Below are 18,920 nucleotides of genomic sequence, written 5' to 3'. Positions count from 1 at the left end.
TATTTCTTCCTAAAATATTTGGTAGAATTTGCTGGTGCCTGTGTGTGTGTATGTGTGTGTGTGAAGAATTTTAAATCAAGGTTTCTTTAAAATATATGATTCATAATATTTATTTCTCATTGTGTCAAAGTTTAGTTGCATTTTTCTTGGAATGTGTCCATTTCATCTAAATATTAATACATATTAGCATTAAGTTTTCATAACATCCTTATGTTTTCTTTGAAATTTCTTTAACATTTCTAATAATATCCTTTTTTTAAACCTCAGTTATACAAATGTATTATATGTGATAAGTTGTGCTGTTTTATTTACTGTTATCTTCCTCTTATTTTCTCTGAATTTATTTTGTTATTACTTTCTATTTTTTCAGATATTTCGTGTTTCTTGTAACAACACACAGCTTGAGTTTTATGTTTCCAGTTCAACCATATTTGTCTTTTATAGAGAGCATTTAGGCTATTTACATGTTACATAATTACTAGTATATTTGAGCTCATACCTACCACCTTACCATCTGGCTTCTATATGTAATGATTGTACTATGTTCATTTTTCTCTCTTTTCTTGCATTTACTTAGCAGAAATGACTAGTGTGTCAGTCAGAGTTCAATTAGAGAAACAATATCACTAGGAATGGTGATGATAAAGATGGATTTAAAGGTATTTATTGCACAAATTTGACCTTATGCAATTATGGGAGGTGGTTAAGCAGTCTCTGTAAGGCTGTCATTTTCACATCTGATGCTAGAGCTGAAAATACATAGGATAGGCAATTGGGAAGAAAATATGGAAGTAGAGGAGAGCAAGAACAAGCTGAAATCCAGAAGAATGAGCTGGAGTCCACAGTACAGAATGAAACCTGGGTCAGTTTTTGTTGTCTTTAACCTTGATAGTATGGGTGTGCTGTAGAAGCCAAGGACCTTCATCCTATTACTAAACACACATTTCCCTGGCTCAGGAGTCAGAGAAGCTAAAGAAGGATCCAAGGAAAGAAGGAGCAGTTTCAGGTTTGGCCACTGACTCAAGTCAATAGGTAAGGGAAAACATGTATTTTCTACATGTTATAGAGTTACATACTACAGAGTGGCTTTTCTATAGCATTCTGTAGCAGTGGCCTTTCTGTAGCTACATAACTACATAGCTACAGAAAGGCTGCTGCTTCACTCCCGACTTCCAAATCCTCCACAAGATTTCTCCTGTAGACCACTCTAACCAGAAATTTACAGAATAGAAATTCTGGGAAATGTAGTTTAGCCTAGACAAGTTGACGTTTTGCAAAGCCACCACAACTAGTGTGTACTAGTCCATGTTTTCCATAATCTGGAAGTTATACACACTTTGGTTTTCTGCACTTTGGCTGTATGTGTCTAAATGTAAATTTCCTTTAAATTATCCCATTGGATAATTGTTGGTCTTATTAATCAGTTTTAGAAAATTGTCAATATAATTATCTCATCATATGTTTCTTTCTCCTAATTTTTCTTTCTCCATTCTTCTGGAACTCTAACTGATGAATGAATTTTGGACATTCTTATTTTATCATTTATATTGATTACTCTCTCAACTATATTTGTGTCTTTCCAACTCTCCATTTCATTCTGAATTTCTTCTGTCCTATCATCCTATTCACTAATTCTCTCTTCAATTGTATCTTATCTGCCATAAGGGTCATCTGTTAGATTTTAATATGTTATATTTTTCAGTGATATAAGTTCTAGTTGCATTCTTTTCAAATCTGCAATATCATATTTAGTGGTCTCCAGTGTTTTGCAGAAACTTTTTACATTTAGGTTTTATTTTTAAGAATATAATGAACATAGTGCTGTTATATTCTGTTGGATAATTTCCATGTTTTTGCCCTTATAAGTTTGTTTCCATGGGTGATTATTTCTGCTGACATTTAGTTTATATTTTATTGCCTCCTGTGCCTCATAAACTTTAATTGCTTTCTGGATAATTTATTCAATAAGCCTTTTTTAGAAATAATTTGAGAGCTAGGGTTTTATTAGCTTGTGTCAGAAATAATTTTATTTAATTTTTTTAATCTTTCTTCCAAGTTCCTGGGAAGCTAATGTCCAAGGCATCAGGATTTTGGGTGATACCTAGATGATCAGGATACTATTCCTATCCCCACTCTACAGTGTAGCATTTTAGGATCCCTGCCCAGAATAGGGGCCATTTAACACAAGGTTTCAATCTTTGGAGGGGACTGAATTTTGATCTTTTCCCTTCAGTTCTAGGAATTTACCTCAAAGTTCTACTTGTCTGATAACAACTTTCCTAGAATTGGCAGACAAAGAGAGGGAACAACAGACAATTCTCTGACAGCTTTGCTCCTGGTGGACAGAGAACTTTGATTCCTGTCTTTTAGTTATCTCTCATGGAGACCTAGCTCTGATCTGTTTTAGAAAAATGTTTCTGGGTAGGAACAGCTCTGGTTTAACTCATTGGCTATTATCTTCCTTTTTTTCTTGGTCTGGTAATATCTTACTATCTTATAGATTTTTGATCAGTTCTTTTAGTCATCATTACTGCAATAACTAGTCCAAATCATCTAGTTAGCCATTTCTGGAAGTCAAAGTCTCTCAGGATGCTTTTCTTTCACTACCTAGAAGTCACCATTTTTCCCTAGGATCTTCAAAAATATTTCAACAGCATGAAAAGTTTCCACCCTTCTTTAGTATCTTTGAATCTCAAAGTGGGGCCTCAGATATATTCTCAGGCTCTTTAAATTCTCTCTTAAATATTAAAAAAATTAATAATAAAAACTAACTATATAATTGTTTAAGGTCATTGACTCTTACTAGCATGTAAGTCATAATAATAAAGTACTAATAATAATTAACATTTATTTAGTGCTTACTTTGTGCTAGATACTCTTCTCAGCAATTTCTATTTGTGAGACTCAAAGGGTTTAAGTAATTTGCCCTAGGTCAGTAGTTAGAAACTGATGGAACCTGGTTGAAAATATAAACAATTTGGCTGCAGATTTCCTCCTATAAACCATCACACAAAAAAGTCCCTGGAAACAGTGAGAGTGGTATCTCATTTACCACTCACCTCCACTAACACAGTGACTTACACACAGTAAGTGGTCAATAAATATTTGTTGGATGATTGAATGAATGAATTCAATAATTCTCACATGTATTATAAACATGATAATTTCTATAACAATAAAAAGATAGAAAGATTATCTCAGGTTGGATTGTCAGAGAATGCTTTACGTAACAGATTCTGAATTAAGTCCAGAAGCCTGAATCAAGCCATAATCTTGCTAATTACGATTCAAATAGGAAAATAAAAATAATAGCAAAACCAAAGAGGCATAAAAGGACAAATATATTCAAGACTTGCTTGTAAATATGTTTGGATGGAGTAAAATTTGCAGGAGTCATAATATATATCTCAATTATTAATAGTAATTAGCATTTTGAACAAGGGTTCTAGACTAAGTAGTTTATATAATTACTTCATTAATATTATAAATATAATGTTTGTTGTTCTGTTTCTGATGTTGCAACAAACACATATCCAAATGTACTCTGTGTCAGGTACTGGGTTTGTTCCCAGGAACACAAAGAAGAAATGGAAACAGAATGTGCAAACAACTTGCACACAATATGATGTGCGCTATTCATTTAAGAAGTAGGCATAGGATGTCTGAGAAAGCTTTCTAAGAAGGTCATACCTAAGAAAATTTGATGGGTGTAAAACTTAGCCTGAAAAATATGGGAAGATAAGTCCATTCCCAGCTAGAGAGATAGCACAGGGAGAACAGAAATATGAAACAGCCTGGTGTACAGGGAACTAGTTCTCAAAGGTAATGACAGAAGAGATGTCCAGAGCTGGAGCACAGATATCTTGTCACGCACATCATGACAAGATACTTTATTTTTATTCTATAAGGTAGCTGGAGTCATTGAAATATTCTACCCAGGGCTCTGGCATGGATAGCTGTCAGCATTTTAGTTCATGACTTGAAATTTGTCCTTGATGTGTTCTCATTAAGAATTTTCTACATGCTCTGTGTGTGGCCATCCCACTTCCATTAACCACACAGATTTCAATTTTGGAGTCCAGATATTTTTAAATTTAGAATTGCTTCTCTTTTCACAGATGCTGCTCAGAAATGATTTAATTTACAGTAATCCGAAGTGAATGTGATTGCAGAGGGATCCATAACGGGATAAACCACTCCAAGATATACTTCATTAAGGAATGAAAAGTACTGAAGGAGAAAATCCTGATATAAAAATAAGACATTAAAAAAAACTGTATGAAAAAATTACAAGGAAGGAATTTAGGGTTAGCAATGCAGATGTGAAAAAAACTTCCTACTCTATCACTGTCAAATGTTTTATTTGTGTCAGATATTTTCAAGTTCAGACTAACAAAGCCATAGCCAGTGAAGCAAGTGGCTTCAGAATCAACTTCTCAATAAGGTTCCCAAGGAACTCTGAAGAAATTCATAAAACATTATCACTAGAGTCAGGGTGAAGCAGCAATAGCTGCAGATTCAAGGGCAACTGTAAACAGAAAACCTCTCCCCAATCATTCTCCATGGAATGTGTGCCCACAACTGCTCTCATAAGCATGAATTGGAAACAGGCAGGAGGATACAGATAAAGAGAATAAAAAGCTGGTCACAGAGTAAGTGACTGTGTGATTCGTGGACCAGTACCCTCATGTTTGAACACTATCTATTTCCACTTTAATGAATGTGGAATATACTTAACATGCTTACTTGTTCATATAATTGAGTGAAGTTCATTCTCTAGACAGTAATTCCATTATCACCTGTCTTCCCTCCCCAAATGTTTATATCAATTTTTTTATAAAATACACATTCAAGTTAAAACTTTGATTATAAAACATTGGCTTGTATGCTTTGATTCATTTATATAAAATGTGCCAGATAAACCCTTTAGGAAAAAAGTATCCCTCAAAGGGCACAGATTTTATTCACCTTGGTATTACCTAGAGCTCAAAGCAGCTTTCTAAAAACACCGAACATGGAATATTTTAAATAAAAGATGTTTGCTTTACAACTGCATAGATACTAAAAATTCTAGTTAATGTTGTTTGAATTTGACAGCATAATTTTATCAATTGCATTATCTTTCCATCAACCCAATATGTAATCAGAGAAATGGGGCTTAAAAGAGGAAAATAAAGAGGGAAAGCCCCACATTTAAAGATTTGAAATCCCTATTAATCAATCTCATAAAATAAATTCGAAAGCAACTAAAACGTCATGCAAAAAGAATAGCAAATTTTAAAATATTCAGCCATGGAACTTCAAGGCCAATTCAATGTGTAAGGTTAAAAAAAATTCTATTCCATATGTTACTGGATAAGTTAACAGAGGGCTTCTCACACTAAGGCTATGTTTCTGGTAGACAGTCTTAACTAAGCTCAGTAACTTCTGCCTTTTGGGGGTTCTCTGTCATTGCTTCATGAATTGTGTGAGGGTTTTACCGAAAATAACCAGCCTGTCTCTCTTCGGTGCCATGGACAGTAGCTGTCTGCATCAATACTGTATGCCTAAAATTAACCTCAGTGCCTGTTACTCGAGCATTTCTGCTTCTATGCTTTGTGCCCAACCAACTCCTGTTAACCATGAAGGTGCTACTTGATGTCCTGCCATCAGACATGCTTCCAACAAAACCAGTCCACCAGAGGCGAGCTGGCCAAGAATTAAGTTTACATGTAGCAACTTACTGAAAGTACAAGTCATTACAAAATAAAACCCAACAAAACAGGGAGATGATCAAATCAAAAGAGAAATACTAGAAGCATCTGGCACCACCAAATTATAATATACTCCTCCTGGTCAATTTAAAGCAAACCATAAAAGGCAACAGAATCTAAAGAGGAAGTATTACTACTAAGTGGTTCAACCAATTTACAGATGTAGGAAAAGGTGCTTTCAAGATGCAACTTTAAAAGATGGAAGGTATTACTGCAAAATCTCACACAAACAGACTGGATTTAGTCCCTAGAGAGACTGAAGTTGAGGAAAGTCACAGTGTAAACCACAAATGAAGAATGTGGAAAATTGTCACCATCGATTTCAGTGGCTTTGGAAGGAATTTGGCAGCCTGTGCAGGAAGACCAAGTATTACCAAGTAATACCAAAAGATAGATTTAGCCCTGTTGTCAACTGCTGAGCTGATGGATACAAATCACTCCCTTTAAACTCCAAGTTGTGGAAATAGGATGCATTGAGCTGTAAGGGGATCAAATGGATGAAAGTCAGATACCAACAGATCAGAAGTAGTCTGATCCAATGTAGTCTGGATCAATTTTCTTAAATTGGTTACAGTAAGAAAATTAATGTTCTCACTGAATTCTAAGAACTGGATTCTCTTACCCAGCAGTTTTATAATAATGCTGGAAGGGAAGGTGATGTGGTTGATGTTTCAGGTGGGGGACATTCCTAGCATCACTTCCAATCACACCAGGTGGGCGGACCTATTTCAACTGTGCATAAACCTCTGAGTGAGAACAGAGTGTGAGACATGGAAGCTGGGACCATTCACCAGTCATGTGACCCTGAGACAGCCACTTCATCTCTCTGAAGTTTGTTTTCTTTATAAGGGATGTGAAGATTTCAGAAAAAAAAATTCTACTTCACAACGTTGTCTGAGGGTTAAACGAATTAATTCTGTGGAAATGCACTGAAGTGCACGTTTAAGGAGAGCTACTAAAGGACAATCAACTAATCTTTTCCATCCCAAAATTGATTTGAAAAGTCCAAAATGAAAACAAAAATTTTATTTAAAAATTTTATCAGAGCTAGAAAATGGGAAGATATTTGTCATTAAGATAAAAATTTTAAAGGATTTCTTTAAGGTAAAGGTAAGATCAGATTATGAAAAGCAATAAACAGCTGGCAAATCAACAGAAGTGAAATATGTGATGAAGGGATCCACATGGGTAATAAGTGTACAGGACTTTCCAACAGAGCCCTGAAAGTACTACTCTAAACCCAGCATAAGCCAATTGAGAAGGAACACCCCTAGGGACATGTGGAAAACTAGCAAATTGAACAAATGGAAGCATTTCAGAAACTATATCTCAGCACTCAGATATATATAACAGGCTGTGGCACTCATTGCCACTCCTCCAACTAGGGGCCAGCCCACAAGGTAAGTCATGAGATTTAATACTGCAGGCTCATAAAAAACACAACCATGTCAGTTAAAGAGTGATGAAATGACACTTCCTTGACTGGAGGAGAACTAAGGCAAAATAACAGCCTCTCTGATGGCTCTTTCCATTCTTCCCTTGAACTTAAGAATTTTTGATGAATCTTAGGCATCCCAACTTTCCATCTGGGGGTAGTGAGTGAGGATAGACCATAGGTCAGTTGGCAGAAAGAAAATTCCTTGAACAAAGTTGGGAACTGCAAGCCTAAATACGGATACATATATAAAAACTTTGTAACAAAGTAAATTTTCTTGCCAAAAAAGTGCCTTCTCCAATATCCTATTTCCCACTCTCTAGCACTAAGGATAATATAGAGGGAAAAAATAGACATAAATCCTCACCTTCATATGCTCACATTCTAAAATCAGATATTTTCTTTTCTACTTGAAACCTGCTCCTCCATTTTTATATTACCAGAGAAAGAAGGGCTGCATCTAAAAAATAAAATTATTGAATCTATCAAAAAGAAAAACCAAGGATGAGGAAAAAATTCTTTTCAGATGAAAAAACAGGACAATTTAATTAAAAATTGAGTTGAGGCAGTAAAAACAGATTGGATAACTGCAGCAAACCAAGTATTTGATTTAGACACAGGGATTATCAAATTTTGTCTATAAGAATAAGATAATAAATATTTTAGACTGTGTATTCAACATACAGTCTCTGTTTCTCCATATTCATACTATTATTTCTTAGTAACACTTTAAAAGTGTAAAAACCATTTTTATCTCATAGGCCCTACAAAAACAGTTCATGGGTCATGAATCTGCCAATCCCTGATTTAGAAGATCAGCTTATTTCTTTAATGACATGTCAGAAAAATACTAAGATTAAGATAATTTAGTAGAGAATAGATGCAGGAAATTTCCCAAAGGTGACAGATCAAACAGAAGGAAGGTTTTACCATAATTAGATAAATATCAAAGGAGTATTTTTCTGAAATGAAGGCTTAAATCTTCAGATTAAAGGAGCCCAGAATGATAGATGAAAAATGAATGTAGAGAGAATTATTCATATATGTATTTTAGTACAGATTTTGAATTCCAAGAAAAAATATTTTTAATCCTTCAAACGTTCAGGCAGAAGAAGAAAAAGTTTACATACAAAATCAGAATAAAAATTATGTTCACATCAGAGTTCTCTTCCGTCTATTAATCATCAGAGGATAGTGGAGCAATGTCTACAGTTGCCAAGTTATGACATTCAGGTGCCAGAGCAACAGAAAGGGTTTCCAATGTCCAGTGACTCAATAGTACACCAGCTATTTATCCCTCCTGCATAAAAATATCTGAAAATGTACTCAGTATGATAGAGAAATATATTCTTTAAAAAGTAGTTCAAGAGGAAAAGTAAGGCTAAAATATGGTGACAAAACTTCTGAGAAGGGCTTCCCTGGTGGCGCAGTGGTTGGGAGTCCGCCTGCCAGTGCAGGGGACGCGGGTTCGTGCCCCGGTCCAGGAGGATCCCACATGCTGCGGAGCGGCTGGGCCCGTGAGCCATGGTCTCTCAGGCTGCGTGTCTGGAGCCTGTGCTCCACAATGGGAGAGGCCGCAGCGGTGAGAGGCCCGTGTACCACACACACACAAAAAAAAACTTCTGAGAAGACACCGAGAAGTGTAAGTTTAGGGGGAAAAATTATATTCTTTGAAATAGAAAAATGATTAGAAATAAACAGAAAATAAAATAGAAATAAATAGAAAAGTTAAAAGGCTAGAGTAACAAAGGTAAACAATTAGGAAATACTTTAGGTTCACATTCTGGCTTAAATACAAAACAACTTTTGTCAAATTTAAAGAGAATATTGGATCTCCAATTTCTAAGTACAGTAGAGGATTGGCTCAAGCCACTTCCTCTGCATCTCCTGACACACCAGACTGGGACTTTTATAGCTATTTTTTAGTGCACCTATAATTACCATATTTCTGTGGGAAATACCCAGAAATATTCCCCAGCTTGTAGGGACCAGCTTCAGCAGGGGCACGCACTACCTGACTTCATCCACTTACTCATATAAGATATATAGTGTGCCAGGCACTTTCTAGCACTAGGGAGAAACAGGGAAAAAAACAGACACAAATTCCTGCCCTCATGATGCCTATATTCTAAAATAAGCTTACTGTCTTATCTGAAATCACTCCCCATCTTATATTGCCAGGAAAAGAAAGGCTGAATGAAAAACTATTGCACCAACCAGGTTTAATGTTTTTACCTTTTGTCTTTTTTTTCTAGTTTCCTTTCTTCTCCTTTCTTTTCTTTTTTATACTCTTCTTTTATTTTCTTTATTCCTAATTTTGTTTCTTAAAATGTGATGTGAGATCTGTAAGCAACCCTGCTTTGCTGCTGAGGATCAGCAGTGATTGTGGAAAGAGGCAGTCTATCAACTAAGGATGAGAAGTGTGGAGTCAGGACACCTGGCTTTGAACTCTGGCTTCATCACTCAGAGCTACTAGTCATGAGAGCTCAGACAAATTCCTAACTTCTTGGTGCTTCAGTTTTTTTGTCTATGTAATAAAGTGAACAATAAGATTTACCTTGGGAAGTTGTAGTAAGGATTAAATAATATAGTGACGAAAAGGTTGTTAAGTGTCAGGCTTAAACTGTAAAATGTGCCTGACAATCCCTACACTCACATTTAATCCTTATAGCCAATAAGGAATAAATGATGTATCCTTTAAGGTATAGCAGTACTAATACTGGTAATGAAAATAATGGCTGTTCACTAAATCTTTATTTCCTTTTTTTAAATGGAAATAGTAAAAGTAACCCCCCCACACAAAGTTGTGAAAATATAAACATGAAAAGAACACATATAAAGTATTACAAGTCAATCCATAGCTCGAACTCAGTAATTCTGACTTCAACACTTTTCCGTTCTGCTTGTGCCACTTCCTTAGAAAAAGTATCTGAATCTCTATTCATCCAAATAAGCCAATCCAAGGTACTCCCCTTGCAATAATACAAAGGCTTTCAGCACATTGAGCTGAGTGTCATTTTGTCACTCTTCTTATGACAAAAGGCTTTTTTAAAAAATTTGTTTATTTTATTTATTTTTGGCTGCATTGGGTCGTTGTTGCTGCATGCGGGCTTTCTCTAGTTGTGGCTAGCGGGGGCTACTCTTCATTGTGGTGCGCAGGCTTCTCATTGTGTTGGCTTCTCTTGTTGCTGAGCACGGGCTCTAGGTGTGCAAGCTTCAGTAGAGGCGGCGCACGGGCTCACTAGTTGTGGCTCACAGGCTCTAGAGCGCAGGCTCAATAGTTGTGGCGCACGGGCATGTGGGATCTTCCTGGACCAGGGCTCAAATCCATGTCCCCTGAATTGGCAGGCAGATTCTTAACCACTGCACCACCAGGGAAACCCAACAACAGGCTTTTATAAAAAGAAAAGTGCAGCTTAGAAAATGGCATTATGACATTATTGGATATAAAAATAAAGCAGAATGAGTCCTTTGAGGAGAACCCACTGACCTCAGAGACAAGCTTCATATGCTGCTCTCAGAGAAAAGCAATCCTCATGAAAAGGGTAAGATGGATCATCTAAGAAGAACCTCACACTTGATAGATGTTGCGTTACCAGCTCAGGGGCAGAGAGAGAGAGAGAGAGAGAGAGAGAGAGAGAGAGAGAGAGGGAGAGAGCACAAGTTTATGAACAGGGTCACGAAGATGAGCGACACCATCAGAAGGGTAACTGGCCTGAAAACACCCTCCGCTGTTTTAATGCTAATTGTAGCAAAAGTAAGCATTTGTAAAATGCTCACTCTGTGAGGGGTACTGTGCTGATTGCTTTACATGCTTTGTCACATTCAGTTCTCACATTAGTAAGGTTGGTTCTATTGTTACTCTGATTCACTAGATGAGGACAGTAAAACTCAGGGAGTTCAGGAAATTTGTCCAAGATTATGAAACTATGAACTTAGAATTCCTAAGACCTGGAAAATAAATTCTTAAGAAACAACTTACTAAATTGAATTAAACAAAATTAACCATTTTCTTATTTAATTAAAATGATCATTCAAGGAAGAAAGTATATTCTGCCACTGATTTTAACAAAGATAATTTATCAATTTAATTATTTGCTTATAGTTATGCATGGATGCATTTACCCAATGTTTCCAAGAGGCCTATTAAGTACAAATCACTTTGCTTGGCACTGTAGGAAGTTGGGTTTTATAATACTCAAAAAGTATAAGTTTACAATAGAAGATGCTCCGAATAATCCCAGAAGCTGCATTACGTACACCAAGAGTCAGTACTGGCCACCATGATGGGATCTAGAAGCACTTGGTATAGCCTGGTTAACCCTGCCTCAATGCCCCACCACAAGATAAAACAGCCTCATGCTCTCTCTTTGCTTTTACTGAGTCATATTAGGATATCAGTTTTCTAATTCTGTGCCATGATATTTGAAAATATGCACAGAAGTTTAAGAAAATGTTGTTACCTACTAGAGGGTGATTTTGCAGGATGTAAAGATTAAGGGAGGAAAAGAAAACTGGATTAGGATTGAGCAGAGAGAAAGTGGAGCTGAAATGCCATCCCAACAAAATCTCAGCCAACACCATGGTAAGCTCCAGTGCTGGGATGGTCTACTTCCATGGACCCAGGTTGCTCTTGGAAGGACCTTGGGTGAAATTTTTCTTTCTCACCCAATCCTCCAAAGGAAATTCTTGAAGAGGGATGATAACTAACAGCCATCTTTTGAGTCCTCAGGAGCTGGTGGAATAAATTCTTAGTTCATAAATGGGATTCAAGGCAATATACAATAACGACCACAACAATCCACACCTTGTGCCCCTGGGATACATTTTTTTAAATATGTTATGGGCTTCTCTTCCTGGGGGAAATGTAGAAGGGGAAAATTAGTGGGATGAACTGCAGCCTCTGTCACTATTGGTCCTGGAGCTACAGCTAATATCATTGCTTCTCTTTTCCATCTAGATTCCCCTCACCCTCATCTCACACTAAGGCTGATCTCACTGAGTTATCTGGCAGTGTGACCTGGACCCACATCCCTATGGGTCCAAGTCCTGGTTCATTATTCTTTCCTCAGGACAGGTTTGTTGCATTTGTTCTTTCACTATCAGAATTAATCCAAGTAGTATACCAAGAGATCCCAACTGATCACTTGGGTGATGAAGGTAATCCTCCCTAAAGCCATTCAGTAACAGCGGCCTTATCTCCCCATGACGATTAGGGTCAGTTACTCCAGCATGGTGACTCTAGTCTTGCCTGCCGCTCCCTTAACAGTAGAAACCCAATGTGCCAAGGCAGCAACCATAGCTTATGGTTGAATTGAACTCTTGCTGTGCCCCCTGGCAGAACTCTTTGCCTTTCTGGGAACCTTCACTTATATACACTCGCAGCCTAGAATTTCAGGATGAGAAGTATAAATTCCTTAACTGGGTCACTGGGAGTGATGGTAACTGATATCTGTGAATCTATGTATTCTGCCTATCATTCTATCTAAAAGTCTTTTAAAATACTTAGGAATAAATTTAACCAAGGAGAGAAAATATCTCTACACTGAAAATTGTAAGACAATGGCAAAAGAAATTGAAGAAGACACAAATAAATGAAAACATATTCTGCATTCATGAATCAGAAGAGTTAATATTGTTAAAGTGTCCATACTACCCAAAGCCACATATAGATTCAGTGCAATTTCTATCAAAATTCCAATGACATTTTTCACAGAAATAGATAAAAGAATCCTAAAATTTGGATGGAATCACAAAATAACCCAATAACTAATGCAATCTTGAGAAAGAAATTAAAAAAAGCTGGAGGCACCACACTTCCTGATTTCAAACTATACTACATAGCTATAGTAATCAAAACAGTATAGTACTGGCATAAAAATAGACACATAGCGGGCTTCCCTGGTGGCGCAGTGGTTGAGTCCGCCTGCCAATGCAGGGGACACAAGTTCATGCCCTGGTGCAGGAAGATCCCATATGCCGCAGAGCAGCTGGGCCTGTGAGCCATGGCCTCTGAGTCTGTGTGTCCGGAGCCTGTGCTCTGCAACAGGAGAGGCCACAACAGTGAGAGGCCCGCATACTGCAAAAAAAAAAAAAAAAAAAAAAGACACATAGACAAATGGGACAAATTTGAGAGCCCAGAAATAAACCCGCACATATACATTCAAGTGATCTTTGACAAGGATGCCAATAATACACAATGGAGAAAGAACAGTCTCTTCAATAAATTCTGTTACAAAAACTGGATATTCACATGCAAAAGAATGAAAATGGACCCCTAATTTACACCACTTACAAAAATTAACTTGAAATGGATTAAATACTTAAGTGTAAGATCCAAAACTATAAAACTCCTTGAAGAAAGCATAGGGGAAAACTTGTTTTACGTTAGTCTTGGTGACTTTTCTTTGGATATAAACCAAAAGCAAAAATGTTTAAACAAGTGGGACTACATCAAACTAAAAAGCTTCTGCACAGTAAATGAAAAGGTAACCTACTTAATGGGAGAAAATATTTGCAAACTATATATCTGATAAGGGATTAATACCCAAAATATACAAGGAACAAGTAATATGATTAAGAAATAGGCAGAGAACATGAATAGACACCTCCCAAAGAATACATATGAATGGACAACAGGTACATGAAAAGATGACTAACATCACTAATCATTAGGGAAATGAAGATCAAAAACACTGAGATAGAATTTCATACTTGTTAGGATGGCTACCAAAAAGACAAGGGACAACAAGTGCTGGCAAGGATGTGGAGAAACAATAACACTGGTGCACTGTTGTTGAGAATGTTAAATGGTGCACCTATCATGGAAAACAGTATAGAGGTGCCTCAAAAAATTGAAAAAAGAACTACCGTATGATCTAGCAATCCCACTTCTGGGTATGTATCCAAAGGAAATGAAATCACTATCTCAAAAAGATATCTGTACCACCATATTCATTGCAGCATTATTCACAATACAAGACATTGAAACAACCAAAGTGACCATCAACAGGTAAATGGATAAAGAAAATGCAGAAGAAATGTAATATATATATATAAAATTCAGCCATAAATATGAAGGAAATCTGCCACTTGCAACAACACAGATGGACCTTGAAGGCATTATGCTAAGTGAAATAAGTCAGACAGTGAAAGACAAATACTGTATGATCTCACTTATATGTGGAATCTAAAAAGGCCAATCTCATAGAAACAGATAATAGAATAGTAGTTGCCAGGGGCCAGGGGGTGGGGGAAATGGAGAGATGGTGGTCAAAAGGTACTCTCTATTGTGTATTAACATGTGATATGATGATCTTCAAACTCTGTGCCCACTCCTAGGTGTCCATTCACATGCCTCTAACCCAGACTTTCTTGTCCTCAATCTTCTAATATTTCTTCTTACAGGATCTTGATCATGGTAATCATTGCATTATATTCTAACCTTGGACAATTTTCTTTCCACACAAAGCTAATGACAGATGCATCAACAAAAGCTCTGCTCATCTGAGGATTTCTCCTCACCGCTCTCATTTGAGTTTATACCTGAGAGAGGCTTTAGTGAGCCCTACCAAACATTTTTGGTTTGCACTCCCGAACTAGCCCATTTGTGAACCATGCTCAGACTTTTCTCTGTCTCTGTGAGACTGAGGTCAAGGATCATTCATATGGCACTAAGAGATGAGGGTGACACACTGGTGGAACTGTGGTAAGTAACATGGACCTCTGGATATCTGCTCGTGCAACTTGCTTCTTCATACTCATACTTGATCCCTGCCCACTCAACATTATGACTTAGTGGGTCTAAGAATACCAAGTTTATGATAAATTATGACTGCATGGTTACTTGGTATCACATGATCAGTTGGTCTGTCTCTATTGGGAAGCAGGAACATACCAGGGCTGTTTTTCAAAAGGTATATAACATTACACAGTATATGACATGGTCTTGCTCCAAAACCCTAGGGGTCTGTGTAGTGGTTTGCCCACTGAGGCAAGCCATAAACTCCACATGGCATCTTTTCCCCAAAATGATCCAACTGATTGCCTCTATTTGTTTAGATGTCTAATCATCTCCACTTCTATTAGTGATCCCAGTTCTATTCAATATAATGGCATTCCCTACTTTCAGTCCTGACCCAGAGAACAACTTAATGATGATGCTGCCCCTCTCACCAGCACATTCCTATTACTCTGGTAAACGGCACAGTCTCAAGTACCTCATATGGACCATTTGGTGGATTTTCTTGGCATAATTATTACATGCATTCTATAATACCCATTTATCTGAGCCTTTTCATTCTTCATTATATTATCCTCTATGGAATATCTGACATTTCTGCCTCACTTAGTGTAGGTCAATGCATTTTCCATGTATTTAGGAGCCATACTAGCAACTCGTTCACCCGGTTTTCTTATATCTTCATATCCTTTTGTGAAAGTCCGCAAACTGTGAGAGTGATAACAAAAGTAATCATGATTGATCAGAAACCTTACCTACAATCCAGGATGGAAGGAGTAAATGGAGATAAAAAACACTGAGGTTACTATGTGACAACTGTTATAAAAGATACATTAACACAAGGGGAAAAAGAGTTCATTAGTTCAAATAATTGGTTTGCCAATTTCTATTATAACACTTCCGTCTGGTTTTTCCCTCAATTGAAGACAACACATTTAACAACTTTAACTTACTCTTAGAAATTACTCACAAGTTTTTAATAACATAGTTAATGCCCATTGAGACCCTGTCTAACTTATTTTATTGTCAACATGGACAATTTTTCATTGTCACTTTTCTAAAAATAAAATGGTCTCTATGGGTGTGAGAATATGTCTTAGGGATAATCTATCACTCTAGCAGGTTAAATTTTGCTCTGCTATTTTTCTTTCAAATTTTATGCTCACCAAGAAAGAATAATTCCAGTTTACCTGTTAAAGATCAATTCTGATTTATTCAAAGAATAAAAAGCCATTGTTTCTTTTTATGTTTGCTTATTATCATCAGAATAGTTCAATTATTGTGTAATTATTCTGGTGTGGTAAGTAAACAAAACAAAGAAAAAAATACACAGAGGTTTCAATGAAAACAAAGTTTTGCTTTATAAATGAATATATACATATATAATTTTAACCTAAAGAAAACTTCTATGAGTCAATGCATGACTACAACTTAGTTTATGGCATGGTTAGGGTTAACACTAATATATACATGCTGTGGATTTGTAGATTTCCAATATTCACTGTTTGCAGTATGAAAGGGTAGTTCTTCGTGGGAATATAAATTGGTGCAGCCACTATGAAGAACAGTATGGAGGTTCCTTAAAAAACTAAAAACAGAGCTACCATATGATCCAGTAATCCCACTCCTGTGCATATACCCAGAAAAGACAAAAACTCTAACTCAAAAAGATACATATGCCTCAATGTTCATAGCAGCACTGTTTACAGTAGCCAAAACATGCAAGCAACCTAAATGTCCATCAATAGATGAACGGATAAAGAAGATGTGGTATATCTATGTGTGTGTGTATAAAATAATATATATATATTATTATATATATATAATGGAATATTACTAAGTCATAAAAAATAATGAAATTATGCCATGTGCAGCAAATGGATAGACCTAGAGATTATCATACTAAGTGAAGTGAGTCAGAGAGAGAAAGACAAACACCATGATATCACTTATATGTGGAATCTAAAAAAAAATTATACAAATGAACTTATTTACAAAACAGGAACAGACTCACAGACACAGAAAACAAACTAATGGTTTCAAAAGGGGAAAGGGGGGAGGGATAAATTAGGAGTTTGGAATTAACAGATACACATTACTATATAAAATAGATAAACAACAAGGACCTACTATATACACAAGGAACTATATTCCATATCTTGTAATAGCCTATAATGGAAAAGAATCTGAAAAAATGTATCTGAATCACTTTGCTGTATACCTGAAACTGACACAACATTGTAAATCAACTATACTTCAATTAATTAATTAATTAATTTATATGGTAATTCAGAGGATTTAAAATCAAACCAATTTTTAAAAGGAACACTGTTGGAGGACTTGTACCATATGATTTCTATACTTAAGATACACTACAGCTACAGTGTGGTATTCATATAATGCCAGGAAAAAAAACTGATAGAACAGAAGAGAGAGCCCAGAAATAGACCAACAGATATGGTCATTTGATTTTTAATGAAACTGGCAAATTAGCTGAATGTGGAAAGGAAAGTCTTTTCAACAAATTGTGCTGGAACAACTGAATATCAATATGAAAAAAAAGTAAACCAAGACCCCTCTCTCACTCCATATGCAGAAAGAACAATTTGAGATAGATCATAGACCTAAATTTAAAACTCAGAACCATAAAGCTTCCCAAAGGAAACATAGAAAACTACCTTTGTAACCTCAAAGTAGGCAAAGATTTCTTGAACAGGCCACAATAAACACAAACCATAATACTTTAAAAAAAAAAAAGATAAATTGCACATTATCTAAATTTAACATTTTGGCTCCATTAAGAATATGAATAGATAAGCCACTGTCCGGAGAAAATAAATTATAGCACATATATCTAACAAGGAACTTGTATCCAGAATACATGTACACAGAAGCACAGATACACACAGACATAGACACACAAAAACATAAACAAAAATTCTACTCAATATAAAAAAAGCAAGATATATAAATGGCAAATAAATGCTTGAAAAATGGACAACCTCATTAGTTATCAGAGAAATTCAAATTAATATCACAACGAGATATCACTTTTACCTACTACAATGATTAAAAGTTTTTTTAAATACTGACAAAAACGGGTAGTTCTTATTCTGCTTTGAATAAAGATATCAAATTCTTATTAAAATTTTTGACCCTATAGGCCATAAATGCTCTTAATTTTGAAACTGAAGTAAATTGACTTTTTCAAACACAAGACTCCATTGTTGCGGGGTTTTGTTTTGTTTTGGTTTTGGTTTTGTTTAGTTTTATTCTCAAGGCTTTTAAAAACCAGTTTCAGGAAGTTAAGTGGTTAGCTACTGTTTGCTTCCAGAACCCATCACCCTGTTAGAAATGGTAACCATCCACCCAAACCACCCCTTCTCCATTCCTTTTTCCCTCAGATCCCTTGTGATTTTCTCCATGGATAGGCTCTGATAGATTTAAATAAATCACAGGAACCAGTCCCCTTGGCCAAAATGATCTGTTCAAGAATGGATAGGTAACCCAATGAGGGCTAACTAGATACACAGGTATGTTTGCTCAGGCTGCCAGAAATCTTTTTTTTTCCTCCTCTACAACTCAGCCCAACTGCATCCATCTCACAATGTCAAATGGAACCAACCTAAAAATGCCAGCAACTCACTGAGGAAAGCAGAGACAACAGACTCAAAGAATCTGATCCTAATAACTTTATTTAAGCATCTGAATTAAGCCATGTTGGAAGGAGCCTCGTCTTAATCCTACACTGTCATTTACATGACCCAATAAATTTCCCTTTCTGTTTAGGCTGGCTCTGTTAAATTTCTTTGGCCAGGAGCCAACTGAATACTAACTAGAACCTGAGAGAAATCTGTCATTGATCCAATGAACAACTGTTGTAGAATTAGATCTTCATTACAAACAGACAAATGGGAAATTCCAAACACCATGTTATTCTTTCTATCTTTTCTGGAATGTTTATGTATCACCAGTACCTCTTCACCAGGAA

At 36.2% G+C, this 18,920-nt stretch overlaps 1 long non-coding RNA gene across 1 annotated transcript in view; it reads right to left on the bottom strand.

Moving 5' to 3' along the window:
• LOC141276396 (uncharacterized) overlaps positions 1-18,920 on the bottom strand; it is a 245,760-nt gene that overhangs the window by 24,462 nt on the left and 202,378 nt on the right. The gene's annotated exons all lie outside the window — the stretch shown is intronic.

Source organism: Tursiops truncatus, chromosome 14, assembly GCF_011762595.2.
Source record: "Tursiops truncatus isolate mTurTru1 chromosome 14, mTurTru1.mat.Y, whole genome shotgun sequence".
Lineage (NCBI taxonomy): Eukaryota > Metazoa > Chordata > Mammalia > Artiodactyla > Delphinidae > Tursiops > Tursiops truncatus.
The sequence above is the reverse complement of the archived record's forward strand: the minus strand, read 5'-3'. Positions and strand labels throughout refer to the sequence as shown.